This window comes from Ambystoma mexicanum, chromosome 1q (genome assembly GCF_040938575.1).
Source record: "Ambystoma mexicanum isolate Mex_15411 chromosome 1q, UKY_AmexF1_1, whole genome shotgun sequence".
Classification (NCBI taxonomy): Eukaryota; Metazoa; Chordata; class Amphibia; order Caudata; family Ambystomatidae; genus Ambystoma; species Ambystoma mexicanum.
The window spans coordinates 289,511,034-289,533,290 of NC_090922.1; positions in this window are offsets into that span (position 1 = coordinate 289,511,034).

Below are 22,257 nucleotides of genomic sequence, written 5' to 3' on the forward strand. Positions count from 1 at the left end.
TGGATATATGTTAAGATTTTTTGATGCCTAGGGCTGCTCTGAGGGCCTTGTTCTGCATGAGTTGAAGTTTGGCTATGTTGGCTATGTTGGATTTAGAGGTGCCAAGGAAAAGGCACCTACAATAGTCTAGTTCGGACAGTACGAGGGCTCTGGCTAGTGTAACGCAGTTATTGACTGAGAGGAATTTTCGACTAAGGGAGATGAGTTTGGAGGTGTAAGAGGTGGACGAGGCTAGTGTGTTTACTTGTTTAGACATTGATAGGGTTGCATCTAGGTAGACGCCAAGGGTCTTGACTTGTTTAAGAAGGGGGATTATGGTGCCATCAATGGTGAATGATTTGAAAGCGGGCTCGAGGGTATACATTTTGGTGGATGAACCTAGTATGAGGAGCTTGGTTTTGTCGTCGTTGAGACAAAGGCAGTTGTTGGCCATCCAGTTTTGTATGAGTTAGTAGATTTGGTTGACCAGGAGTGAGTCTTGTTCGTGATTACCTGAGAGTGGGATGAGGATTTGGGTATCATCAGCGAAGTTAGTATAGATGACACCCATGGCATCCAGAGCTGCGAATAGTAACTTGGTATAGGCATTGTACAGAGTGAGGGATAGACAGGAGCCTTGCGGCACACCTGCAGGGACTGGCCGATGGATACTCTGGAAGTCTTGTCTGCCAAGAATGATTTGATGCAGTTAGTGGCGTTCTGAGCTAGGTTGAAGTTGTTAGCTAGAGTGTTACAGAGTTTATCGTGGTCAACCAGATCAACCGCTTAGAGGTCCAGGAGCATTAGTAGGCAGAGTTTACCTGCTTCTCTAGTGGCAACCATTTGGATCTTCAGATCAAGGAGGGTTGTCTCTGTGCTGTGGTTAGGACGGAAGCCTGACTGTCGGTCTCCTAACAGTTGGTGGTGTTCCAAGTGGTTTTGAATTTGGCAGTAGGCAATTTTATCAATTATTTTCAGGAGAAATGGGAGCGTTGTAATAGGTCGGTAGTTAGTGGGTATTAACGGGCCCAGAGTTGTTTTTTTTAGAAGGGGTGTCACCCAGGCTTTTTTGATGCTGGTGGGGACTGTGTTGGTGAGGAAGGAAGCATTGACGAATTCGGTGATGATTGGTGTAAGGGTGGGGGCACAGAGTTTCACTAGGTGGGAGGGGAATTGGTCTTCTTTACAGTTGGAGGCTTTGAGTTTCGTTATGGTGTCAAGTTCTTCTTTGTTAGAGACTGGTGTGAATTGAAATGGGGGGTCAGGAGTGGTGTTTCTTGTGGTCACTGATATGGTGGGTGGAGTTTTGTCTGCTAGGAGTGTTTTTTACTATCAATTTTGTTTTGCAGTAAGAGGATTTTGGATGAGAGGGCGTTTTGTATAGTGGTGCACCATTCTTTACTAATGTTAGCAGGTGCTGCGGTTTGACAGGGGCTTTCAAGCTCTCTAAGGATGGTGAACAGTTCTTTACTGTCTGAGGACGCATTAGTAATACGGAGGTTAAAGCCATTGGCTTTTTGGGTGATTATTGCTGATTTGTATTTTTTGTTGGCTTCAGCAAAGGCTAATGCTGATTCTGGGGTGTTGTTTTTCTTATGGAGGTGTTCAAGTGATCCTTTTGTGCGTCTTAAGGCCACAAGTTCCTCATTAAACCAAAAACAGGATAGTTTGTCAGGTCTGCAGGTTTTAGTGGTGATGGGAGCAAGTAGGTCAATAGTTTGGGTAAGACATTCTTGGTATTGTTCTGCTAGGTAGGAAGGGTTGTTGGTACCTAGCATCGTATGGGCTAAAGCAGCACTCAAGGCTGGAGTGAGATTGTCGGATGAGAGCTTTTTAATATTTCTGGTTTCGAAGGTGTCTGGCTTTTTGGGAGTCATGTGGTCTGTGCTAGCATTGTCTATTGTGAAGTTAATTATAGAGTGTTCTGACCATTTAACAGGGAGGATGGAGTCAATGGCAACTTGCGAGTTAAGAGTGAGAAGCCAGTCCAAGGTTCTTCCTTTGGAGTGGGTGGGTTTGTCTATCAGTTGTGCGAAATTCATTTCTGACATAGCTGTATAGAAGGTTGATGCATCAGGGTCCAGGGGGTCGTTGTATCCTAGGTTGAAGTCACCGAGGACTATACATTTGGTTTTGAGCTTGATAAAGGGAGTTAGGAATAACGGGATGTCCAGATCGGGGTTGGTATTTTTATTAGGTGATCTGTACACCACTAAGAAGTTGGTAGTGGTTTTGGGGTTAGATGTATACTTTACTAGTAGGAGTTCATAACCTTGTATCTGATCTATTGGGCAGTCTCTGATTTCCAGGTTGGTTTTGGCTATTATGGCAACTCCACCTCCTTGGGTGTTTGTCCTATCTGTTCTGAAGATGCTATATCCCGGGGGGATAGCAAGGGCTAGTAGTGGGCCTGCCGCTGGGTGAAGCCAAGTTTCAGTGACTACCAGCATATCAAGATTTTGGTCCTCAATGAGGTCATGGATTTATCATGCCATGTTCCTTCACTTGGGTTTGGTCACCCTAAGTTACCTCAGGGAACCCAGACATGGATCGCTTGCTCACTGTGATCAGAGAGCCATAGCTCTACCTCGCTGATGACGCCCAACAAGGCTGAAACACGTGTCTGGGATTGCTGTTGGTACTCTTGTTGAAAGGAGGCTTGTCTGGCATTTCGGTGCTGGACTGCCCTTGTGGGTGGGACAAAAACTGATATTGGACTGGCTAGTCCTCCTTTGTGAAAAGTACAATGAGCAAAAAGCAATGGCTGCGGACTCCAAGTGGGAAAAAACACAGAACTGGTTATTGTGACATGTTCTTTCTAGAGAGGAGCGCCTGCTACCTCTTTTGTATTTTTGCAAGGAACTTGAAGTTGGTCACCCTAAGTTACCTGGGGGATCCCAGACGTGGACCCCTTGCTCACTGTGCTCAGAGAGGTACTGCTCCATATCACTGATGATGCCCAACAAGGCTGAAACATGTGACTGGGGTTGCTGTTGGTACTCTTCCTCAAAGGGTCCCATGTCATTATCCAACCCCTTTTTTTCTGACGGGTGTTTTGCTGCAGGACGTTTGCTGAAATTATTTTTGGGGGGTTGCCCCTCCAAGCCCCACTTAATTTTATTATGTTTTGTTTTCCTTTCCCCAACCCTTTATTTACCCTTCCTCCCACCCCATCATTTAGAAAGGGAATTTACAGCAAATTTCCAGTGTCAAAACACCCACCGGAAAAATGGGTGTCGGCAAAAGGAAGCAATACAATTCAAAGGAGGTTTTCCCAGCATTTCGGTGATGGACTGCCATTGTGGGCAGGACAAAGACTTATATGCAAATGGATATTCCTCCTTTGTGAAAAAATACAGTGAGCAAAAAGTGATGGCTGTGGACTCTCAAATAGGGAAAAAAACACAAAACAGGTTATCATGCCATGTTCTTTCTAGAGAGGGGCACCTGCTACCTTTTTTCCACCATGACCTTAGTTTTGGATTGATTTAGTTTTAAGCTATTTAAAAGGGCATATTCCTGAAGGGCTGAAGGCCTATTGGTGTCAAATCCGAAATGATGGTATTATATGCGCAGCAGATCCATGATATGGACACCCCAGCTAATCTAGGAGGAAAAGTGTTATATTCTAACAGATGTTCTTCAAGATCTGCTATGTAGAGGGAGGAGAGGAGCAGATACACAGCCTTATTTTAGGCCAATATTTGTGGTTATTGGTTTGGTTAAAGTACCCATTAGAGAAGTTCTGACTTAGACCGTCGTATCTGAATATAGCAATTTTATATAATATAACAATGTAGGATTTATACCCCACTTTTTCAATTTTCTCTGAAGTCTAGACCAATTTATGCAGTCAAAGGCTGCAGTATCGTCTATATAGCAAATATATAGGGTTGTACCAGTAGACGTCTCGCATCTACTGTAAATAAGTGCACTGCCCACAATCCACATATTTTACAACAGTTTCTATGGAACCCAATTTGTTGCCACTTTATTGGGCCCAATACTTCTGTCCATGTAGACAAATGCTGGCATTATAATGAAGCAAAGATCTCACTGCTTATGTCTAACAGGGCTGGTTAAGGGTGTATGGTTGGCTAAGGGAGTATCTCTCGACATACTTGTCAACCATTAATTTACTGGGAATTGGTCCGAAATAGAATGGGTAATTGTGGTGTTTCCTGGCCTTCTTCCTTGTCTTGCATTTCATGGGGGGTAGCATTCCCATCCCTCTTCAGTCCCCCCTCTGGTCGACCTGTTGACCACATTCTTATATGACAGTCTGTTGGCTCTGGGCTGCAATATCTTTGTTATTCCTCTGAGGTGTCCATAGTAATTTGTTTGGTCATCGAACAACCAGTGCATGTAGCAGCACATTCCTTTGGGTTGGGTTGCACTAAACGCACTTCCCTTCATAGAACTTTGAATCGCGCAGATTGTTCAGCTTCATGGATTCTGTTGGGAATAGTTGACACTGTGTAATTTTCTCTCTGACCTTGTCCGGTTCTGCAACAATCTCGTATTTCGTTCCTCCTATGTTTACATCCATCAGGATCTGCATTTGTATAGCCTCTTCTGCTGTTTATTTGCACCTTGCCATGCAGATCTTGATCCCACACAGTGATGTTGCTGCCAACACATGAGTTCCCGCTATAACCTTCAGTCCGTCTGACAGCCAGGATGGCATCCATGACCATATGTACGCTAGCCAACTCTTGCCCTTCCCGGTTCCTTGTGCCTCATCTTCGATTTTGGAATGCATCTATGCCAGTTGTGCCACTGCATCCGATAGAGTTCCGTTATCTTTGTCGTTGGCAGGTGTGAATGTGCAACAGGAACTCCCTATCGTTGCACAAACTCCTCCTTCCATAGCCATGAGGATATCCAGAACATATCTATTCTGGAGCCCCACCAACTTTATGGCTTTGAGCTCTTCCTTTATTGCATTGAACTCATTCACTGTAGAGTTAATCATTACCATCAACTCCCAGCGAGTGATCTGTAACCACTTGGCATTTGTGTATGTCTGCACAGATGGTATTTCTGTTGCAAAAAACATTTGTGTCCTGCTGAACAGCCTGTGCTCTGCTGGGATCTCATCTAGTGTCGTTTCTGATGCTTCTGTGAAGTAATTCCCTCCTCTCTTCACTCTGCTCAACCCTTCCCATTTCTGTCTTTTCAGCCTTGGTGCCACCTCGACTGACTTCTTCCTTCTCTTATTGTTCATTTTTAGGAATTCATAAAGCTTTACATCCTGCTTTGGTACTACCAACAAGGGCATGTCGATGTGTACCAATGAGCAAACTCCTCCCCACTCGGGTGGCAGATTCTCGTATACTTTCGATCCGAAAGCCCATTAGTGATCCATCAGTACTGCTGTTCCCACCTGCATAGCTGTGAGTTGTTCAATTGTTTTGTACCCAATGTTCTCATCATCTCGTCATTGTTCTGATAGCACAGAGCTGGTGTCTTCAGAAGGATTATCAGCATCGGGCCTGCTTCATTTTCCATCCATGTCAGTAACTTTGCACTCACGCCCCATTCCTTCTAGCACTTGTAATTTTCTTCCTGCACTTTGTTCACTGATGACTGGGCTAGTGTCAGTGCGTTTCTTCCCACCACTCCATCTTGCCATCCATCTTAAGTGTACACTCATCCATACACTAGTATCTGTGGTCTTTCTCAGGAGCCAGGCTCTCCTCCTATCTCCTTCACTCTTGTCCAGGGACATGGAAATTCCTTCAGAGTGATAGTCTTTGTTTCTTCCTTCTGAGGTCCATCAGTTATGTATTGTATAGCTTTGTCTAGCTTCCAATAGTTGTTCATCATGTCTAATGTCTTTATGTAGTTATCTTCATCCGGGAATGTTCCTTTGGACATCCATCTCAACGTTGCTGACTTCCCTTGAAATCTTCCTCGTGTTTGCACCATCGCAAGATACAATCAGGCATTGTGCTCTTGCAGATGGTATTTCAGTTGCTATGAACATTCTAGAGGTACTCATTGCATAGGGGATTAAAGAGCAGACATAACAGCTCTCCCCAGTGGTTTCCTTACCTGCTTGTGTCATGTGTTTGTATCACATGTTGTTAGACACTTGAGCAGTGTTGGTGAGATACATGTCTTCTCCCTTCATGTCTTTGTCAGTACTGCGCTTACCTCTCCTTACCTTGTCAGTAGTGTTTTCTCGTTCACCTGACATTGTCATTCCACCTGCTCGGTTCGGGGGAATGTTAGTAGAGGGTACAGCGGTAGCATTAACAACATATAATTGCCCGAATATGAATCTATTTAACCCACTGGGAATTAATAGACATGATATAAAAATAATGTTCTTTATTGTTCCCTTCATTCCTACTTACTCTGCTTGATCCTTGCCGGTGATACAGTTGCCCGCCTGAAATGCGCAAAGAAGTGTGTTACTCTGTTAGTATTGTCAGTGCCCTTAAGCCTCGCAGACCAAATAATCACTGATGGTGAAAGCGAACTCCTCCTCCCAGAGCTTTCCTACTGATGGTCTCTTAATGTGGCCAGCACTGGGGGTTTGTCATGCTCAAGTTGTGGGTAGGTTTGGGCCAAGTACTCTACGAAGACAAGATAATATACTCCAGGGGATCGTGCTCTGAATCGGTTGGGTTACAGCGTGGATAAACTGGTTAGAGAATATGTCTGGTTGACAGGTGGAAGGTAACATGGGTGAAGACAAACAGTACAATCCCCATGGCGTTCAACTAGGCTCTGCGTGTGAGGAAAAGGAAAATAACAAACAGACAATGTATTTTTAGTAAATTTCTACAAGTGTCCCGTCACTGCTTCTGGCGCTTCTCAGTGCTGGACATTTGCCCTGTCGGTCCCAGAGATTTTGTCCACTGCTTTGTAGGGCTTGATGTCCTGCAGGTGATCCCAGACCACATTACCCACTAACTTGATAGCACGGTCGGCCACCTGCTCTACCACATGAGGCCTGGTAAACCTAGGTGTGTTACAGCGCCGGAGGAAATTCCTCAAGAGCACAATATCACCCACTTTCACAGGGTGCCTTAGTTCACGTCTTGTGGTACATCATCACAGTTGATCTCTTAACTGTCTTCTTGGGCCCCCTGGATTTGGTGTATCTGGCGAGAGATAGAAGAAGCACTAGCCACCAGAGAAGTAATGTACTCATACATTTCCTGTCCTAACACATCTGAACTATTCTCACAGTCTTTCAGTGCCCTTGTGGCAGGAGCCAGAGGGAGATGCATGCACCGTCCTGTCACCACCTCATGGGGCAATAAATGGTGGCCGGACCCTGGTTTATTGCGCAATGCAAACAAGGCAAGGGGCAAACAGTGCAACCAATTTTTCTTGGTGCTCTGCTAGGTCTTGGCTATGCCCTCTTTTAGGAGTCCATGCAGCACACACCCCATTTCTTTGCGGGTGGTACGCACAGGCAAACGTAACCTGAATGCCTAGCAGGGTTGTGATGTGCTGAAACATTTTATTGGCTAAGTGAGGGTCGTTGTCAGACTGCAGGACCTCACACGCATCCCATCTCAGGAAAGAAAACCTTCCCTGACCAAGAACTTGGCCTCTCTAAGGACGTCATCATGTGAAAAGGGACCTTCCTCAATCCACCTTGAGAATGGGCAGACAACCACTATCATGTAGCGGTATCCTTGGCAGACTTGGATCATGTCCATGTAATCTAGTTGTAAATGCAGAAATGGGCCTATTGGTTTTGGTATAGCTCCTCTGACAACCCCAAAGTATGCCCTGCTGTAAACTGCTGACAGGTCAAACATTTACTCACAAATTCGGCCACATGGTCGTTTGAAATGGGGCAGAACCACGTTTCACCAATGCATATAGCAATGACCTCCTTCTCTGTATGTGTTGGATGGTGCAATTGTGCTAATGCTGTCTTCAATTATGCTAGTAGCATGACTACTTTCCCTCTGTTGTTCGGTTGCCAAAAAGCATCTGTCGGAGACATTGAGCACCCTCTCCTCACCCATAGTTCTTTCTCCTCCTTGGGCGCAGCTCCCTGCAGCTCAATAATCTGTTTCTCTGGTAATACATTGTAACCCTCTTTCAGTACCATGTTCCTCACCTCTTCCCGGGCCTTTTGTCTCTATCTCTCTCTCTCAGTTACCACAATTCCCCAAAATATGCTGCACATTTTGCCTCAAAATATGCTGCTTCATTTCCTCTTGAGATAGTGTCTTACCTTTTTGTGTGTGCTTGGCACTTCACTATTGCTATCTTTGTTGGATAAGCAATCACCTCAATCAATCTGTCCAATAATAGCACATGCTTTACTGGGGTTCCATCTGCTTTCCCGAACCCTTTCCTGAGCCATCAAGCCAGTCCAGAGTGTACTGTTGACATCACATAGGCAGAGTCAGAATAGATTGTAATCTCCTTCTGTAAACTGCTTTCCAGTGAGAGTATAAGGGCCACTAGTTCTGCTGCTTGTGCTGAATAATGGGATCATAGTCACACACTTGCAACCACCTCGCTTGTCCCGTCCTCTTTCAGTCTTACCACTGCGGTCCCAGTATGCTCGACCCCATCAGTTTGATCAATTGTCAAAGAACCGTCAATATTGAGCACGTCCCGACACTCAAGTGCGTCGTCCTCTACCTTGTGTGTCTCACTGAACATTTCTATGTTCTTTGTGCAGTTGTGTGAATAGTTTCCCTCCTTGGAGGACATCGGCCAAAAATTTCACTGGCTTTACAGTATTGCATCTTACTATTTTCAAGCCTACATTCAATAGTATCACCCCATACCCTGATGCTCTCTTTGTGGTCAGCATGCTAGTTGGCTTCTGCAGTATCCTAAAGAGGGCGTACTCCATGTAAAGAGTGGTGGTGCACCACATCGTTACTGCTGCTGACTTCTCCCCTGTGAAGGCTGCAGCTGCCAAAGCTTGTTCACACTGATAATGTCCTCTCATCACCGGGTCAAGTTGCCCACTGTAGTAAGCTATTGGCTTATGGCCCATGCTTGATTTTTGTGTCAGTACTACATTCATCACAGTGCCCTCAGTGTGTGAAAATAGAAAAGATTTATTTTTTGTGGTCTAGGATACCTAACACTGGGGCAGTGCTTATTGCTTCCTTAAGTTCCTCAAAGGCCTCAGACATCTCTGTGGTCCATGTCAGTGTTTTTGTTCCACCCTGTCCCTCTTTCGGGGGGCGCCCAATAGTGGCCTTGTGTATGTGCTGTAGTTGAAGAACCATGCTCTGCAGTAGTTACATAACCCAAGAACTGTTGCATTTCCCTCACTGATGTGGGCTGAGGTGTTTTGTGTATTGTCTCTGCTCTCTGTGGGGTGATCTCTCAGCCATTATGGGATATCGTCTGTCCAATTTATAGCACCTCCTTCTGGCAATACTGTAACTTGGACTTGTCTACCTTGTAACGTTTGTCAGCTAACACCGTCAGCATGTGCACTGAGTCCCTCCTGTACAGGTCTTCTGTCTCACTGCAAATCAAAATGTCGTCTACATACTGTAAAACTGGGCTTTCAGTCTGTATGCTGGTCAGGTCCATCAGGATTACTCTGGTAAAAATAGATGGTCCCTCGCAGTACCCCTGTGGAAGCCGAGTATGTTTCCACATCGTGTTTCTATACATATAGCTGGTCAAGTCTTGTGAGTCTGTGTGGAGCAGTACTGAGAAGAATACATTCTTCAAGTCAATGACCGTGAAACAGGCAGCTTCTGCTGGAATGCTGCACAAAATTGTCACTGGATATGCAACTAGAGGATACTCTTCTTCTACAATATGGTTAAGAGGTCTTAAATCCTGAATGAAATGACATGACCCCCCTTTGCCTTGCGCACAGGGTACACTGCTGTGTTACATGGGGATTCTGATGGTACCAGAATACCTCTCTCAATCAGTGGTGTTATTGTCTCATCTGCTTTCTTTGTTAAGGGGTACTGTTTTACTCTTGACAAAATCACTCCTGGCTTCAGCTTGATCTTCACTCCCCCTTGCTCTTTATGCACCCCACGTCATAAGAGCTTGTGGTCCATAAACTGCTGGGTACCTTGGCCATGTCCTCCTCCCAGAATGAGGGCGGCGCCTCCAGTACCATTTTTTGTGGTACCTCTTGGTTGTGTATTCGTAACCAGTAGATTACACTCATCTTGGAACACCATCTCCAAGTCCTGTCTCTCTCATCATCTGTCACTGTGTTCAGCCTGCACCCCTCTGCAACTGCAATTATTGCTCTCCATGCCCGACCTGTGTCATCCATCCTGTGCACTGCAATCCAATCTTCTCTTGCCACCACTGCTTCTATTTCTACAGGCACTATTGTTTCTTCTGGCACATCCAATGGTGTTTCTGGCCTGAACAGGTACTCATTTGGAACCTGCCACACTTTTCCTGTGATTCCTGGAAGCCATGCAATAGCAAAGTCAGTCCCATACTGGAACATCTCTGGACCACTGGCACCCCCCTCTGTACCATGCATTTACAATATGCTTGGACAATGTGCCTTGCATTTAGCATGTGTACGCCTGGTGTCGAGCACACTATGCCCTTGTCTGTGAATCAGATGGTCATGTTTAGTCTGCTCATAATGTCTTGCCCCAATATGTTTACAGGTGTCTCTCGAGAGTAAAGTAAAGGCAGTGATAGATAGTGATCTCGTATAGATAGTGACATATTATCTGGAAAAGGAACCACTTCCCGAGCCCCAGAGAAACCTTGAGTGTTCATGGCATCGCCTGACACCGTAAATGCTCCTTCCCTAATGCATGACCTAGTTGCCCCTGTGTCAACAAGAAAGGAAAACGTTTTGTCACTTATCACCATCTCTATGTGCAGTTCCTCCACAGGGTTGGGTGTGATCGACAGGATGGGACGCATTAAGTTTGTCTGTGGTCTGTCCTATTGAGGGTGTAGGGACAAACCATTTCCTTCAAAGGGGTTGTTCCCTACCATGGTAACTCCCCCCAGTTATCGGAGGGGTACTGTCACTATTGTGTCTGTGCTAGTTGGTGGGAGCTCCCTCGAATCTGTGGTGCTTGTAGATACTGTGGTACTGGTGCTGGCCTTTGTGGTATCTGCATCTGTGTGGCTGGTGCTTGTGGCATTTGTTTATATGTACCCTGCATTTGCCCTTGTGGTAACTGGTCCTGTGCATAATAGTTGTCCTGATCACCTTGATATGGCTGTTGGCCCTGCCCCAATTCTGTTACGGCCCTCTAAACCGACAAACCCTTGAGATATGCCCTATCTGCCCACTGGTCCAACACTGTGGTGGTTCCCTCCTTTGTCCTTTTGTCCTTGAAAACCCCCTGAAAAGTCACCTGGTTTCTGCTGCGCCTGTTGCCCATATCCACGAACCCCCCCTGGAAACCCTCATTGATTGTGATAAATCTGTGGTCTGAAGCCACACCCCCTCTGTTGGCCCCCCTTCCTCGGAACACTTGCTGTGGTCCACCCCTCCCATAAACCCTCCCCCGATGGGCTGTGCAAACTGTTGTGGCTGCTGATTCTGCGGCTGCTGCTGTGCCTGTGGGGTGTGGCTGGTTATAATCGCCCCTTCCATTACATACTTCGATAGATTTCTCTGCACTAGTTTTGCTTCATCTGCCTTCCTGTCTTCTGCTTTTTGCTTAACATTCTCCGTACATAGTCTACAATGATGCACTATCGTGAGCTGAATCTCTGGTCATCCTTTCGCTTCTATCCCTTCTAATTTCCTCAAACTCTTCTGAACTTGCTCTGATAGTTCCTGCAACAATATGTGGTAGAATATTGCTACTGTTTTATCCCAAAGGCTCTCGAGTTTTGAGGTGCCAAAGCTCTTGAATCTCCTGAATGTACTGCATAGGATCTTCATCTTCCCCCATTTTGCATGACATAATGGTCCCATTGTCTGACGTGTCCGGGTATTGTGTCCTTTATGCTTGCCATACTGCCACCCTGCAGTTTGCAAGTGGCAACCCGTCGTGTGCCGTGTTCTATGTCACCACTCATGGCAACCCCGCCCTCTTCCATATATCATTTGCTGCGTCTCCTAAGATCGATACTAGAAGTCCCTTTACATTCTTTACTGCAAGCCTATGGCCAGCTGTCATTTTCTCCATCTCATAAATCCACTTCCCAGCCCCTGCACTCAATGACGGTAACCTACATTTCACATTCTCCTTGTCTGTGTGCTTTCATGGCACATACTGAGGTTGCACCCCTCCTCTCTCCAATAAGGGCATCTGCGTGTATGCTGCCTCCTCCTCCTCGTGTGTCCTTCTGGTCAGTCTCACCTGTCTGTCCCCTCTCTCGCCCTCAATGTCTGCGCATACATCTACTGGTTCCAATATGGGCACACTCCTGTTGTCTTCATAAGCCCTAGTCAATAGTCCCCTTGAAAAAGCTATGGCTGTCTCCCCTCTCCTTCTTCCTGGGAGGTCCCTTAGTCTGTTGATATACGTGTTGTGTGAGGCACAAAAGTTGTCTGCTGTACCTGCTCTTCTGAGCCGGCCCGTCTTTCCCTTTGTCTGTGTGCCCTGAATTCCCATGACACCCACTTTTCTGTCCCCGTGAACTGTGATTGACAATGTTCCTCACTTTCATTTCCACTGTACTTGTCCTCACTGTTCCTGTGTCCATGTTGCTACAAAACTCATTGGCAAAACTCAGTCTCCTCGATGTCAAGTCTGTTTTGGGTTTCATACTGAGATTGATGTCTCTTAAATTATGCTTGCCACCTCCTGCCCAGGCCCCCAGGCCTGCTCCTCCTCCCTCTGTTGCGCTCCTGCCCCAAGAGTTGGTGCTGTCAAGCTGCATCCGTCTGTCCTCCTCAAATCTATTGTTTCGCCTATCCAGTGCTACTTGTGTCTTCACCGCCCTTATTGTTTGTTTGTCCTCTTCCCTGAGCGCTCGTTCCCTTGCCAGTCTGTCCAACTGTAACTTCCTCTGTTCCCTCTCTTCTAACTTGTTTCTTACACTCCTTGAGATCGCTCTCGATCCTTTCTTCCTGTTCCCTTTCAAGGTGTTCCTTCTCTTCCCCTCTTTGTTGTTCCCTATCCTCCCTTTCCAACTTCTCTTTTCTCCTTCTCTCCCTATCTTCGCACTCTAATCTCACTATCCTCTCCTTGTCCCTCCTGTCTTCCTCATCCATTATCTCTGCCCAATTTGTTGTGTCGCTGCTCCTCTTCAGGCCATCGATCGCCTCGGTCGCCCCTTCTGCCTCTCCATTTGTCTTCCCATGAAGCTTCAAGAGTACCTCGAGCCCCTCCTTCGCGCCCTGCTCCGCCTCACTGCTTGCCTCTTGGTCACTAGCTGGCTGCCCTGCGCCTTTCGGCTTCTCCCCTTTTGTATATATGGTGGTGGTTTATAGGTTAGATTCAAATACCCCTCTGCAGCCCTTAGTTCCCTGGATATATTCCCTGTTCATCATCTATATCATCGAATGCTACACTCAGAGTGGAAGGGGGAGGTGCGGAGGGATGTGTCCTTGGGACCTTCACCTCCTGCTGGCTTAGCATCCACTGACGCTTCATGACATCCCCCTCGCCCTCCTGAAACATGCACCATAATTCAAATATAGCCATGTGCTTGGTCAGTTTCTTCCCCTTGTAGGTACCCTATATGTTTGTCAATTGCTGCACTTCTTTGGAGAAACCTCTGCACGGCAGCAATGGTTTAATCAGTTTTCCTTCAGTACCCTTAAACCACTCTATGCTATGCTATGCTATACTTACAGATCTTCTCTCTATAAGGTGGGAGTGTCTTACACAGGTGCTGAAGGGGAGTATCCACGCCGCATTTGCCTGATACATTTTTGCAATAACCTTACCTGACCTCAAGTCGAGCATTTCGACAGTCCGCTGTTAAGGGGAAAAGGCACAATATAATAACAATACTTTTCAATGTCTACAAGTCTCTCAAGCTCCAAAACTTAACAGGCGTGCACCGCGCACCGCCCCGACTTTGCACTCGCTGCCTCCTTAGGCACACCCACAATCTTATGCATGCGCCTTCCGCGCACCTCTGGCAGGTCAACTCGTCTGCCAATCCCAAGTTTCCAATACTAGCTCCTCACAGTCTTCAGCTCTCCATGTCCTATATGCAAACCTAAGGGTGATGTCACCAAGCTACCAGAATAACACAGGAAAATCAAATATCGTGCGCACACTGTAATAGCTTGTTACTCCCATACCACACAAGAATCCCACAGCTGTCTTCCTGCACCCTAGGCAGAGTATACCAATATTCTCTTGTGATCGAACTGCACCCGCTGCCTCGCCTACCGTGCAAAATGCCTCACTCCAGGAGACTTAAGCAGTCGACTCACCTTCCGCAATCTAGGCCAGCTCCATTGCTAACCCTCACAGGGATACCGTCATCTACGACCCAAGCTAAAACGCCCACCCCACAAGAATACCGCTATTTACATATCTTTTGTCATCCAAGCCCTCAAGTCAATATTCTAGGTTATTCACCAGAACCTTTTACCTCTAAAACCGAATGTGCCCTAAACATAGAACAAGGACTACTACCTCCGCTCCTGTCCCTACTCACTTGACACTACTTAACAATACTTTGACAATACTCAGTGTTACTAGACACTACTCCACAATACTCAATACCCTCCCTCACTCCTACAGTTGCCGTTACACTGGGTCAACACTTACACTCCATGGTTTGCTAGTGCTGCTCGGCTGCCGGCTCCCCATCAAGGCGCTCGCCCCCCTATCTTGGTCTTTCTGGACAACTCGCTGACTTCAGACATGATTATTCACAACAGGCTCCTGACGACCTGTATACGGGCATATGTTTTCCCATCTTCTCGAAATAAGCGAGGGTCCTGCAGCCTCTCAGGTTCAGCATCAAAGGAGACGACCTGGTACCGGCTGGTGCAGCCAACCATGCCTCTGCTACCAACTTGTTGGGACAAACTCCCAGGTATGCAAGAGGGCCACTAGCAGTGCGCAGACTCTCGGAAAGTCCAACACCTTCCTCAGGATAAAGGGAGGACTCAGTCAACGGCAAGTTGAAACTGCAGTTTATTACAAAAAAAACAACAGGGATCAGCACAGGAACAGGAGAAATCCATGCACGTCTCATTCGTCCCCGGCTCGCAGTCCGGTTTCACACTAGAATTGCATCAGAATGACGTTACAACCTGGGCCCTTCTCAAGTAAACCCATCGGCTCTCCTAATTGGATACTGAGCTTCTTATCACCTATTGTGGGCACTATACATGTTATTCTACTGGTCCTCGCTTGTCAGGTGGCTGGCCTGGTCCATCCACAAGTCACTATCTATAACAATGTTGCAGTGTGCTGGCTTACCATTGGTTCTGACCCGTTGCTACCCATCCCTAGGATACTGAACTGTGGTTGGCTAGAGCTGACGTCCCCAGGCCTGGGATCTGAAAAGGTTCACAGCTCTCTTACCTTTTCAAGGTAATAAGAAGGAATAAGTGTCTGCATTGTAACTTGTGTGTACCACCTTAGTCTATGAGAGTGCTCCTTTGTTCGCTGCAACACTTTTCTGACATTGTAACATATCTGTTGCAGACCTCTGTCTGGTAGCCTCAGATTGGCTCCCTTTCCCAGTGCTGGTCCCTGTCCATTGTCTATGTCGACTGAGTCACGTGTTCAGAGACCATGATTTTGAACTGTGCAGCTCTGAATTATGAGGAATTATTCATATTTACTGTAGCTAGTGCCTTTCTCATCTAGGGAATGGAATGTTGTCCGTATCTTGTGGCCTTGGCAACGGTTTCTGTCTCACATTCTTGCTCTTGTCCAACCTAAATTCAGCTCAGCTCGGCTCTTACTGAGAGGCATGTGCCCTGCTGTAATTTTCCTAGACCATTGAAATGCGATTTCTAAAGTGTTTGTGCTATACTACATTCTCCATCACTTAGTCACTCTTGGTTCTGTCAGGTCCCATAGGTGCTCCTGCAGTACCATAGGGTTATTCGCATGCAAGAATCTGCAAGCTTTGTCCAGGAACTCTTGCTTCTTGCGGTTTCTGCATTTCTGCATTTGGCTAATGGCAAAAATCATAAAGCAATGACAGTATGTATATATGTCTGTCCTCTATAGAACCGTACACTTGTGTTGTTCATGTATTCAAGTGCGTGTTTGTGTCCCGGAGTGCGGATGGCACGTGTGCTTCATGTCTAACGCTGCTATGTCGTGGTGTCTCTCTCGACGTCAGCAAAATGGCTTTTTGGTGCTTCAATCGAGACTGTCAATTGAGGTGTCTTTGGTTATGGCTTGAGGCTCCTCAGCCACGGTGGGGTAAACTTGTACTGCACCTGGTCTGTAGGGCTGGTTAAGGGCGTATGGCTGGCTGAGGGGGCATCTCTCAACATACTTGTCAACCATTGAACCACTGGGAATTGGTCCGAAATAGAATGGGTGATTGCAGTGTTTCCTGACCTTCTTCTGTGTCATGAATTGTGTGGGAGTGGGAGGAGGTGGTAGCATTTCCCATCCCTCTTCTACACACATCTTTTGCTATAACACACACTTCTTTAGGTTTCAGGTCAGAAAGATATTTTCAGTATAAAAAACATATTATTTTAGAGTTGTGGGCCTTTAAAGTGATACACAATAGTGACTTAGCCAATTTCTATATGTAATACGGTAGTATTTATGTCTTTGCACAAGTGTTTATCTTTGTTAATTGTGTGGCAGTGTTTATGTAAAAATTTCTTTTTAGCATGAAGTTTGCTGTCATAAGAAGCCCCTGTATGTATGCATATAATTATAAGGTAGGAGTTCTGCAGAGTCAGTACCAAATCCCAACCATTATTTTCAAACAAGATCTTTGGAGGAATGTTACGTTGAGCCCAAAAAATGTTTACCTTTGCCACACTGTTTTGGGACCATAACGTTCGATTCCATTGGGCATCACATGTGGCATCACTTGTTTTTCCACCAATGGGCCGCTTTTATGGTGAGTGAATACTACTTTTAATGGTGCATGGTCACTCATGTCCATGAATTTAATGCTATATTCCTTTACTTATACAAATATATCTTGGGTGACAAAAATGCAATCCAAATTAGAAACAGAATTCCCATCACACCACGTCACAACATTATATAAAGAATCGTTATCTATTGGTATTAAAGGAAAACGACCAACCTCTGACAACATATTTGTCCATACTCCTCCTTGAGCTAACATCCTTTGCTGGTTTTTCTATCGAGTAGTGATAGTACTGAAACCGAACGCTTGATCATCTAGGAGAAGGTCCTCGCCCCCATGACTCAAGCAATAGGTGTTTAGATCACTGGCAAGATGGATTGAGTCGTCTTTTGAATAATTGGCTCACCAGCCTTGTATGGTGCTTTTAATTTGTTGGAGCATGCAAAGGCATGAGTGCCTGCAGGTGGATCAAATAGAGTGATAAACAAAAGTTTTTTCGTATGTATCTGGGAGAGACAGTCCACCGTGGCACACAAAAAGTTTGAATCATCATTAACAGCTAGAGGATATGGTTTAGGTATCAAATCTGTTTTTACTCCTATTCAAAGTCCTCCTTTCGGGCAGCCAATGCTACCACCTTGGGCCTTCTGAGTTAACAATACAAACCCATCTATGGCCAGCTCTTGCTTGAGCCACGTTTCTTGGAGAAAATAAATGGATGATGATGTAAGTAAGTTAGTCGCCTCTTGATGGTTTATGAAAGACTTGTGACCTCAGGTGCTCCAAGACAGCAGCTGTAGGCAGCTGCTACCTTCTTTCTTTCAATATTGAGTATGGGAATCCATCAACGGCTCCCGGGAGTTAGAATTCCGTTTGTCCACCATTGCTGAGTTTTTGAAAGCAGTGTTGTACAATTTGTTTGCGGCTGCTTTTGCAGGTTACTCCTATTTGGTTCAGTAAGAATGTTAGCTGGAGAGGATACCTGAATTCCATATCCTACTTTTAAGATGCATTATGTGAAAAGTCGGAGTCTGTCCACGATGACCGGTGATATGAAAGTAACAAATGACCAATTAGAACTACTATCCAAATTAGGTAGTTCAACATTTTCGATATCATTTGATGTTATTATGGTCAGTCCAGGTATATGATGTAGCAAATTAATTATCCGGGCACGGTTTAAGAAAGGGCTATCGGCACTTGTGTTTCTTTCCCAAAACCAAACTTGTTTTCCAACCACATTTCTTGAGTAAACAGAAGAGTTTGTATTGAGAGCGTAGTTGTAATAAGTTTTGATCGCAGGTATATTTTCAGGTGGCATAGAGTCAAATCGAAAATGCCAGGGCATTTTTTGAAAGGAAGATGTACACTATTCAGGAAAAAATGGACGGGTATCCCCTCGAAGAGGTGCCGCAGTGCATTGGTTGGAGTCATTATCACAGATCTCTGCAAAATGAGGGCCATTTGCTTGCATTTCAGTGTTCAAATCTTTCTCGTTTGTTACTTGGATCGAAGTTATGTTTTCATTATGTTGCTCAGGTTCTGGAAATTGGAGCCATTTATCCAAGATTCCACTGGTGGGGCATCCTTTAACCCTGTTTCTCAAGGCTTTAGAATGTATAGAATTCTTTTTCCTTAATTATAAAGCCTGTTTGCGTCTCGATAAAAACAATACTAATATTTCCCACATGCAAAGAGACATCTGCGTTTTTCTGCAAGCCTGTGACTTTAGTTCTGCCTTATTTTTGCTGTCCGGTAACTATTGCATGCGTTAACGTGTTGTTTTTCTCCCTCTTTACAGATGCGGCACATGAAAATGTGGAGAGTTATGGAATAATACCGCCGGTGGTATATCAGGTAAGTCTATGGTGGTAAGAGGTTGTATTTGTTGATTCCCTTGGCTCACCTTGTTTTTTCTTGTGTCCCCTAGGTGCCGGATTACGGCGAAGAAATGATGGAGACAGTGCCGGATCGAAAGATGCTGTGAGAACTGGTGAGTATGGCGCCGTGCTGGAGCTGGCAAAGCGACGCGTGCAGGACTGATGTACTTTCCAGGTTCGGAGATGAAATGTTTCCGGAATTAGGTGAGGAATTTGAAATAAGTTCGTTTTCTAACCTTGGCCTTTTCTTCTGCTTTATTCTAGGAGCTCAGGATTCGAGGCGGGCGTGGCAGAAGACTGGATGCTGGCTGCAGGCACGCGGGCATGGCAGAAGACTGGATGCTGGCTGCAGGCATGGTGAGCATCATGCTGCTGGATGCAGAATAACGCGAAGCATGTGCTACTGTTCGGGTGTGGTTTAAATAGCCTCCAAAGTAGTTCCAGGTAAGAAGTTCCTTAGAGCCACGCCCGAGTAAAAAATAGTCCCTGTAACAAAATAGTCCCATCCAGGCATCATGTAGGCTCGGACTCTTTTGCAGCATGGTCTGCATCAGGTAAGTAAAGTCTATGAGCTTGGCGCCTATGGCGCCAGGACTGATTTCTATGAGGAGCCTGGCGCCTAAGGCGCCAGGACTGAACCCAGACAGCCCCTAGCCGGGGCTGCTGAGGTTTAAACAAATGTCTGGATGCCTGCTCCCAGAGCTGAGGGCCTTGGTCCTGATGCCCGGGGGTAGGCATCATGACAGCACTCCCCCCCAAGGCCCCTCCTAAAGTTGTTCTTCCCCCTGGCCCCGGTTTGTCTGGGAAGCTCCGATGGAATCTTTTCACCAACCGAGGTGCATGAACGTGAGCGCTAGGCTCCCATGATCTTTCTTGTGGTCCGTAGTCCTTCCCATCGATCAAATAAAAACGTTTAGCTTTTTGATCATCTTGGAGAGGATATTTTCTACCTCGAATTCAGGTTCTCCATCTATCAAGATGGGGTCAGGTGGCTTGGTTAATCTTGTCCCCGGTTGAACTGGTTTTAGAAGTGAAACATGAAAGACAGGATGAATTTGCATATTAGAGGGTAATTCCAAGTTGACGGCCACCGGGTTGATAATGGCCTTAATGGTGTAAGGTCCCAAATATCTAGGATTAAAAGTCCGAATTCCCTTCAGAGGTATATGTTTTGTAGCCAGCCAAACTTGATCCCCAATCTGGTATTGTCGAGTTTCACTTCTATGTTGATCAGCATTTTTCTTGTATTTCTCTTTTGCTAGTTTCAAATGTTCTGTGGCTTCCTTAAAGGCTTGTGTAATAGTAGAGTGCAAATGACTAACTGCGGGCATTTCTAAGTGCTGAGGCGAATCGAGTTATGAGGTTCGAAGGTGATGTCCATATATGGTATAAAAAGGGCTTTGTCTGGTTCCTGAATGTACAGAGTTATTGTATGTGTACTCGGAAATCCATAAAATATCTTTCCAATTGCTTTGGGTCTGGTGTAGCATGCAGCGTAGGTACTGTTCAAGGGTCTGGTTGGTCCTTTCCGTCTGACCATCGGTCTGGGGATGGTGACTTGTTGATAGCCTCATGTCGATTTATGCCAGTTCACAACATTTCTTCCAAAAAGGCGTGATAAATTGACTACCTCGGTCAGAAACCAATACGGAAGGGAATCCATGTAATCGAACAATGTTTTCGAGGAACTCCTTGGCCAGAATCGAAGCAGAAGGTAACGCCTTTAAAGGAATAAAGTGGGACATCTTGGAAAAAAGATCCACAATAACTAGAATGGTGTTAAATCCATTACATGGAGGTAGATCTGTAATAAAGTCTAAAGACAAGGTGTGCCATTGTGTAGGTGGAATATCCAAAGGTTGTAAAAGGCCAGCAGGTTTTTTCTTCTGGCTTTTGTTTTGGGCGCAAATGCCACAAGACGTCACAAATGACTTTACATCTTTTCGCCAAGTGGGCCACCAGAACTGTCTCTTAATTATCGCTTCAGTTCTTGCGATACCTGGGTGCCCTTCCATCAGGGTGTCATGGTAATTGGAGATGACTAGTTCTTGTATTTCCTTGTGTAGTAGAAATAGTCGTCCTTGATAGTAAGGTAGGTCATTGACGACTGAGTAGTCCGGGCCTTTCTTTACCCAGTCCTGCAGGGTTGCTGGATCGAAGAGTTGTTGGATTTTTGAATGAATATCTTCTAGTGTCTGTAGAGTAGTTATGCCAAGAATTCTTTGCTCGGGAATTATTGGCACCGGTTCCGGGTTTGCATATGCTTCTCCCATTCCTATTCAGGATAAGGCATCTGCTTTGCCATTTTTGCAGCCTGGTCGATAAGTGATTACGAAATTGAATTCGGCAAAGAACAATGCCCATCGAAGTTGTCGCTATGATTGGGCTTTGGCTGTTTTTAAATACTGCAGGTTCCGGTGATCGGTGATTACGGTAATAGTATGCCTGGCACCAAGAAGATAGTGCCGCCAAGCCTTAAAGGCGGATTTGATGGCTAATAGCTCTTTATCGGTAACCGCATAGTTTAACTCAGGTGCTGAGAACTTTCTGGACCAAAACGCTACTGGGTGAAGTTGAGCGGTTTCAGAATCCTTCTGGGACAGGACAGCTCCCATGGCTAAACTGGATGCATCAGTTTCTACTATGTATGGAAGCTCCGGGCGTGGATGCTTTAAGACAGGTGCTGATGTGAATTTCGCTTTCAGCTCTTGGAAGGCCTTTTCAGCCTCTTCGGTCCACAGAAGTGTTTGTTTTTTCGCAAAAGTGCTGTGATGGGCTGTACAACATGGGAGAAGTCCGGAATGAATCTGCGGTAGAAATAAGCAAATCTGAGCATGCTTTGTACCCCTTTGACTGAACTGGGTGATGGCCACTTGAGAATTGCGTCCACCTTTCGAGAGTCCATTCGGATTGCTTTTGGAGTCAGGATAAATCCAAGAAATTCAACTTCCGTAGCATGAAAAACACATTTTTCCTATTTTGCATATAACTTGTGCTGGCGTAGTTTCTCAAGGACTGCACGCACGTGGTCTGATTCTGAGGATGGGTACACTAGAATATCATTTATGTATACGACGACACAGATGTCAATGAGTTCATGAAGGACATCGTTCATAAAATACTGGAAGGCTGCTGCTGCATTGCACAACCCGAAGGGCATCACCTGATATTCGAATAATCCGTACTTGGTGCGAAAGGCAGTCTTCCATTCATCGCCTTTCTTGACACGTACCAGATGATATGCCCCTCGGAGATTTAACTTAGTGTAGATACAAGCATCCTTTACTTGGTCTAGAAATTCGGGGATCAGAGGCAATGGGTATCGGTTTTTTACCGTAATCTGATTTAATGCGCGGTAATCTATGCATGTTCTAAGGTCACCTTCCTTTTTTGGCACGAAGAATAAAGCTGAGGATGCAGGAGGCTTGGAAGGACGAATAAAGCCATTAGCAAGGTATTGGTCCAAGTATTGCCGTAGGTGACGATTTTCAGGTTCCAT